General features: G+C 39.1%; 1 pseudogene; it reads left to right on the top strand.

Moving 5' to 3' along the window:
* The first annotated feature begins 358 nt into the window (after positions 1–358).
* LOC118025464 lies at positions 359–1130 on the top strand (annotated as a pseudogene).
* Positions 1131–8351: the final 7221 nt, after the last annotated feature.

Raw genomic sequence — 8351 nt, 5'->3', positions numbered from 1 at the left:
CTTCTTCTTCTTCTTCTTCTTCTTCTTCTTCTTCTTCTTCTTCTTCTCCTCCTCCTCCTCCTCCTCCTCCTCCTCTTCCTCCTTATCTTCCTCCTCCTCTTCCTCCTTATCTTCCTCCTCCTCTTCCTCCTTATCTTCCTCCTCCTCCTCTTCCTCCTTATGCTTCTTCTTCTCTTGTGGAGACAGTATTTAGAGTCTCTCTTAGCAAATTCAACTATACAGCTTTTTTTTTTTTTTCCTAGGTGCAGAAGGGTGCAGAGGGTGCAGAAGAAAAGAAAAAGAAGTTTCCTACTGTGTCAGAGACCCTTAAGAAAAAGCAAAAGAATTCTGCAGAGTTAATATCAAGCATCTGAGAAAGAAATTTGTTCAAAAGATGCTTCAAAAGGCATTGAGGAAGCCTATTTATGAAGAAGCTAAGCATTACCACAAGGAATATAGGCAGATGTACGAACTAAGATTCAAATGGTTAGGATGGCAAGAAAAGCTGGCAACTTCTATGTACCTACAGAACCCAAATTGGCATTTGTTATCAGGATCAGAGGTATCAATGGTGAGAACCCAAAGGTTTGAAAGATGTTGCAGCTTCTTTGTCATCACCAGATTCAATGCCACCTTTGTTAAGCTCAACAAGGCTTCAGCTACCATGCTAAGGATTGTGAAACCACGTATAGCATGGGGGTACCTAAACCTGAAGTCTGTAAATGAATTGCTCTATAAGCATGGTTATGGCAAAATCAACAAGAAGTGACAGATAACACATTGATTGCTCAATCTCTTGGTAAATATGGCATCATCTGCATGGAGGATCTGACTGATGAGACCTATACTGTTGGAAAAGGTTTCAAAGAAGCAAACAATTTCTTAAGGGCCCTTCAAATGATCTTCCCCATGACGGAGAATGAAGAAAAAGATCACGCATCTTGTAGAAGGTGGAGATGCTGGCCACAGGGAAGACCAAATCAATAGGCTTATTGGAAGGATGAACTAAGATATCTAACCATGATTATTGTTTTAATCTGGTCAGTTAATACATGACTACTTTCAAATTGAAAAAAAAATTCAAGTATACAATATGGTTTTGTTAACTATAATCACCATGCTGTACATTAGATCTCCAGAACTTATTCATCTTACATAACCAGAACTTTGTACTCTTTGACCAACATCTCCCCATTTCTCCCTGTGCTCAGCCCATGATAACCACCAGATGTAACTCCCTGCACCTAGGAATTTGACTATTTTAGATTCCTCATATAAGTGAGATTATGCAGTATTTGTCTTTCTGTGTCGGGCTTATTTCACTTAGCGTGATGTCTTCCAGGTCCATCCACATTGTCACAAATGGCAGGATTTCCTTCTTTTTTTAAGGCTGAATTACATGTGTATATATCTCACATTTTCTTTATCCTTTCACCAGTCAACAGACATTAGGTTGTTTTCCATATCTTGGTTATTGTGAATAATGCTGCTGTGAAGAAGAGAGTACAGATATCTCTTTGAGATACTGATTTTATTTCCTTTGGGTATGTACCCAGAAGCAAGATTGCTGGATCATATGATATTTCTACTTTTAATTTCCTGAGGAACCTCCATAATGTTTTCCATGGTGGCTGTACCAATATAGGACACAAGGGTTCACTTTTCTTCAGATGCTTGCCAACGCTTGTTATCTTTTGTCATTTTGATAACCATTCTAAACTGTGTGATGTTTTAATTAAAATAATAGTAAATATTCTGAATTTCTCATTATAATATGAGGTAAAAAATTAATAGTTCTAACAGTTTTTAGGTGTGCACAAGATTACCTCAAGTTGTGTTCTATATTCAAAACAGCTAAGTAGCTTTTATATAATTGATGAGTTACTACATATTTCCTCACCATATTTTTTAAAGAAGGGGTTTGGGTTATATTTGTTATTTTCAAAAATTAAAAGATCTATGAATTCCAAGTCCTGTGATCTAGTTATTTCATGGAGAAGATGATAATGTTTTTGTATAATTTAAAAATCACATAATGCAGTAATTTAGGAATTATTTTCCTAGCACCCATGTGGTCAAGACAGTTGGGCAATAAATAAATTACCACTGGAAGTGAGAAGAGGGAGAATTTAACTGTGACTGGAGTGATCACAAAGGACTTCAAGAGGGGGATCCATAAAAATTTTTTGAAACTGGGAGAAAACTATAAGATCATTTAGTCCAATGACTTCATTTTACATGTGTAAAGACTGGCATGCATACTCCTAAGTTATATATAGAGCTGGACATTCAATCCCAGTACATGGATACTCTACTCTGTCCATTTTGGTATGCTCTATTTTTAAGGATTTTCCAGGCAGAAGTGAAGAGTTTTACTTGACTCATGATTTAAAAATTGGGTGTGGGAAAGAGTTTTTATCATAAATGGAGTTCATTTATTCCTTCCATGGAGACTCTAAGCTTCTTATTTTCAAAACAAGAGAAATCTGTTCTGAGGCAAAATGAACAGAGGTTTGGAGTAGAGATCCAATTGCCTTAAAGAAGGCATGATCTAAAATGGACTAGAAGCAAAAGACATGTAAACTGTATGTTTTCTGGGAAGAAATTTGGCCAGAAAAATATCAAACATTCTGACCTATTAATACCTATAAGGAAATAAAAATGTACCAACCAAGACTTATATACATAAATGTTCACAAAATTATTTACAAAGCAAAAACTGAAAATTACCTACATGCTTGATTAGAATAAGAAATTCCTTGATATTCTCAATCTTTCTGGGGGGCTAAGTCTTCTTAAGTCTTCTGACATAAATGAGGTCGAATAGTAACTTATCAGGTGGAACCACGCTAGTCTAAATCAAGGCTAGCCCAGTTGTGCTGGTGTTTTGGCAATTTGCAGAACCACCACAAATGATAAAAATGAATTCCTAAGCTGCCAAAAAATTAGTGGCTCAAATGAAGGCAGTTTCTATTTGGCTAAACTCTTCAAGAGGATAGTCATTAACATTTTGAAACTTCCATCGTTTGTTATTTCTGAAGTTAAAGGGAAGTTAAGCTGAAAACTTTAGGAAAAAATTCCTATATTAAAATAAAGCAAAGTTTTTGCCCCCCCCCCCCCCCCCCCCCGCCTTTTCTCAGTTGTTTTTATGGGTCTAGATGCTTGGAGACAAAGCTAACACAACAAGAAATTTTAAAAACGTGGTTTCAAAGAGCAGCTTCACTGTCTTATTGATAAACTGATATATTATTATCAAACCAATTTTAATTCAGTCTTCAAAATGTAATCGTTCTTTCAGAAACACCAGGAGACACTTTAAGAATAATGCATTTTGTCCATCATTTACTTTCATCTGTCATTTAAATACTGATTTTTTTCCCCATAGGGAGAAAAAGAAAGTTTTACCATGTTTTCAACATGCTGTCAAGGATGTCTTTATTGTCATTCCAGGAGATGTCTATGCAATTTCCTCTCCCTGGAGGGATGATATACCGACCTTCCTCATTCAGACAGAATAAAGGAGGTTATGGTGGCACTACCCACCTCCTACATATAACTTCATTTCTATCAGCAAAGAGACAAAAGAAACTTTGAGAATTAAAATCTCTTCTACTTCATTTCTTCGTGTTCTTTTCAGATGGAATTTGGAAACTGAGGTTGATCGCTAATTAAGATCTAAAGATTTGCAAACTTCCTCTCAAAGTCAACCATTCATGAGTGGTCTTGCTTACTGATGAAAGACAGAAAGGCAGAAAGTATTTTCTGAAACCTCAGAGACAGAAGGTGTTCAACACAGATGTTCAGGTGAAGTGGCCGTTCCAAAACACTGTACCGGGGAGACACTTAGCATGTCTGACTCCATATTGCTTCTATCTCCCTTGTAGCTGTGACCTAGAGCTTAGAGACCCCGGCTTAACCCTGCATACAGACATGTTTAATCATCAGAGGAATTTGAAAAGGAATTTAAAGCTGAGATTTGGAAAAAAAAAAAAGAAAACTTTTTTTTTTTTTTACCCCAACTTACCTCACTCAAGGAGATAAGGGAATACGTACAGAAATGACTATGCTATGTTTAAGGTTTGCAGGAATGACATGACCAGATTCCAGTACCCATAATCAACTGACCAAGGACAAAAGAAGTTATACAACCTTCCTCAGATGTCAGTCACCTTTTCACACTAACCCCCTCCTGAGTTCCCCTCTTCCTAACATAAAAGAAGCTCAAATCTCATGCTGGGGGAGGTGGTTCTTTGGGATGATATCCGCCATGTCCTCCATTTGCTGGTTTTCCAAATAAAGTTGATTTCCTCCCCCCAAATCTTGCCTCTTGACTTACTGGCCAATCGTGCAGCAAACAGAATGAGCGTGGAATCGGTTACAACACCTGCTTACTCTTCTTTAAGTTAAAAAAAAAAAAATGTATATATTATGAAATGCTATGAAGAAGTGGTTTCTGAGAGCAGGGTTTTGGCTTTTTTTCGTTTTTGCTAAAATGGTTAAAATTATGTCTTATTCAATTTAATTTTTTAGTAAGTTAAGAATTAGAATATACTCCCAAAATTAGGGGGAAAGATTAAAGGATATATAACAAATTACTTCCTCAGATTAGGTTAATGAATATAATAAAAATGACCTCTGAGACATTAATAGGATCAATGCCTGGAGGCTGTGAAGTAGTTTGACCAGCCCTAGGGACAAGTTATCAAGTGTCAATCTTTAAAAATTAGTAACAATCCCATTGATGTCATTAAAATCTTTTACTTAAAGTTAAATTTTCAAACAATTGCTCTTGCAGATAAGAATAGAATATTCATTGGTATGAAATTATGCACAAGACCTATTTGCAAAGTCCCCATGTCCATCATCCATTCATCCATTAATTTATTATCTTATTTTTTCTGCAAAACTTATTGTCAAGTGCCATGCACTATGTTAAAACACTGAGGATATAGAACATAAAAAGATACCTTCCCTTCCCTCAAGGGAGTGCACAGTCTAATTAGCAAGAGATTTGCAAGATAATAAATACAATACTGTATTTTTAAATAATATTTTTTAAAGATTTGTTTATTTATTTGAAAGAGACTGTGTGTGTGCGCCTGCGGGTATGAGTGGGGAGAGGGGCAGAGGGAGAGAATCTTCAAGGAGACTCCCACTGAGTGTGGAGCCTGACGAGCGGTTGGCCACTTAACTGACTGAGCTACCCAGGGGCCCCTTAAATAATATGTTTAAAGTATATGCAGCTTTATATTTTTAAAGTATAAACAAGGAGGGTAAATTGTGCTACAGAGAGGGAAAGTTAGAAGAGATTATATGGAAGACATTTAAGCAGGGAACCATGGCAAAATGATACTAAGATGATATAAATTACTCTGACCTTGAATCCTTACCCCCAAAATTGAGTTACCATTTCCTATTAAAGAATTGGAGCTTTGAGAGATCAATTAACGTGCCTGAAGTTGCTTACTGACTAGAAGTTGTTTCAGATTTTAAATCTAAGTCGTTGCCTAAAACCCGTGTTCTTTCCTCTACTCAACATTGCTCAGTCCCACACCTCCTTGTCTGAGACCTGCTGTAAAGATTTCTCTCGCCCCTCCGCTTGTCTTCAAGTTCAATGCCACTCATGACATGTCTTCCTTTTTTTTTTGGACCCTCACTGTATTTAGTTTCAAGGAACTATAGAATCAGAGAAATGGAAGGGATAGTTGAAGCCATCCAATTCAACAGTTCTTTCACAACAAGGAGAAAGAAAAAAGATCCCAGTGAAGTTAAGTGACTGAGCAAAGTCAGAAAGCTAGGGAGTTGCAGAGTAGCTCCAGAACCATCTAGTCCAGGCACATTCCCATATGCCTAAACTGTTGCTTCTCTGGGTGGTCATAATACCCAGTGGATATAGTGTGTTTTAGGGAAAGAACTGGCTTTCTTCTTTTTATCCTCAAAAAACGTGCTAAGTACACGGGAGTGGGAAGCCAAGAGCCATAAAAATGAAAGGTAACAAATAAATAAATAACTGTTCGGCATAAGAAATGGGGGTATAAAGAAATAAGAGGAGAATCAAGAAGGCAGAGCATCCAAGCTGGAGCCCCAAATTGTCAAGGTCAGAGAGCATTATTTTTAGAGGTGTAAGTGGTATTTCTATTGTGTGGCTAGAACTTGAATCCTCCTTAAAGAGGACTTCAATTACTTCTATTTTGACGTCAGTCTGTACTTTCTAATTGATTAAGTTCTTTCCTGCTTAACTCTTAACTCACAGAAAAGACCCTGCAGGGCAAAGCATCCCTTGAAGCTACGCCTCTAGCGGCCCTCTTGCCAGCAAGACCCGGTGTGATTGACCTCAAATGATCGAGCTGACCTTTCCTGCCCGTTGCATGTACCCACTGACCTTTGTCCCACACTTGCCTTATATAAACCTGGAAGTATTGTCAACACTTTGGAGACAGTCTTTGAGATTTTAGTCCACTGTCTTCCTGATGTTTGTCTCACTGAAATAAATTCCCTTCTCATTTCACCACCACTCGTCTCTGTGCCTTTGGATCCTGCTAGCAGTGAGGGGCCAAACTTGGTCTTTTGGGGGGACCCCGAAGCCAGGTTCACTTGCATCCCTGTGCCCCATTTATGCTCTTTGTCTTCAACTTTTAGGAAAATCTACTATGTGCATCAACTCCTTATAGTATGGCAGTGAAGGAAAAGGAACTACATTCCATTTCTGGGATTACATTGTGAAATAAAAAATCCTGATTTAGTAAGGAGAGACTAATATTAGAAAGGATCGCTGCAACAGGGGGTGGGAGCAGGAAAGGATTTTTGCAGGGGAAAGGGGGCTATGTCAATAGAGAGAACTCTGACCATAACACAGGCAAGAGTCTTAAGAGTTAGGCACAAAAAGTTGTGTAGTTTCTGTCTTTGTTTTTAATAGGGGGGGGAATACCTAGAAAGAACCAGGTGTGGGGAAAGTGGGATAAGAGGGTGGCCTGATGGGAGAGTAGATCAGAGTGATTGATCCTGAGGCCAGGCTGTTCGCAGAAGGGGCTGTGTGCTGGCTCAAACTGAGAGTGGGTCAAGTTCAGGGGAAGGAGAGAAACTGAACCAGTTTGATTAACAAGCATTTTGCTCCCATAGATCAGAGAGCACAAGCAGTTCAGCTAATCATTTATGCGGCAAAAGATGGAAGTTTAGATGGACTATGTCTGGCCTTATCACAGGTAGAGGGGTGTGGGATGGGAGCACCCATGAGTCTTAATTCTATCATAAGGGAAGGGTGGTTCCTTGGCGTAAGCCTTTTTCCAGAACACAAAAGATGGTGGGGGATTTCTTCAGTGTCACTGATTTCCAGGAATACAGGGATCAGGTAAAATCCCACACTGTAAACTTGGAGGAGAAAGAAGAGAAGAAGGAAGTGTCTGTGAGAGATAAGATGATGGGAGTCAGACAAGGGTCCTGTATAGATAGGAACTCGAAGTCACCAAAATGGTACCTGAAGTGCTCAGAAGTGCAAAGAACTCTTGCGCAAACTCCATGGATCAAGTCCTCATGGTTTGTCCTCCTCCATCACAGTCAGAGAATACTTGTCTGCCTTATGCCAACACCGGATGATAATTGGTCCTTGAAGACAGATCATTTGCCTCTCTTCTCTGTATGTATCCTTAGCAGCTGACAACAAGTAAGTACCAGAACTCAGTTGTGTTTCTAGTGTTTGTTTCCCTTAGTTCCCATTATATTTGTAGAGAAAGCACAAGGATTTTTCTTGATCGATGCAAAGATCACTTTGGTCTGTGAGTGCATGATGCAGTCGTGGGAAAGAGCACCCGGGCCGCCGAGACTGTGGGAGGCAGGGCAGCTGGAGAAGGGACTGGGGTGGGGTTGCCTCAAACACAGGAGCAACCCCAAGGAGCTCAGGGAACTCAACAAGAGTCACCAGTGGTGGAGAAAAGAGGAGGACATTCCAAGCTCCCAGGGGAAATAGGACACGCATACACAGATTAAAAAATCAGATGAGATTGAAGAGGTAATTGTAGGACAGAACACATGAACTATGGCTAGGCATGGCTTATGTTTTCTACGCTTATTCTTTAATAGGATGGCAGATGACTCACAGATATTGTTGCTGGGATTCTTGTCACTTAAAGTCTTTTCTTCCAAAGTAATAAGTGATCGAATTTCTTCTAAAATGGTCCCAATCATTAATGTACAACAACCTATCTGGTCAACTTTGGAGGAACTTCCACCCTCTGTTGAGTCAATCAGATCACAATTACACAGGGAGTGCTCGCAACTCAATATAGCTTGGCCACCTGGTCTTAAACACACAGTTACACATGGAGGAGCCCAGGACAGGCCGGCCCCAAATGCACCACAATGGCATATTGATCATT

This window comes from Mirounga leonina, unplaced genomic scaffold, assembly GCF_011800145.1.
Source record: "Mirounga leonina isolate KUSES-001 unplaced genomic scaffold, KU_Mleo_1.0 Mir_201, whole genome shotgun sequence".
Lineage (NCBI taxonomy): Eukaryota > Metazoa > Chordata > Mammalia > Carnivora > Phocidae > Mirounga > Mirounga leonina.
Note: the sequence above shows the minus strand (reverse complement) of the source record. Positions and strands in the feature narration are given on the sequence as shown.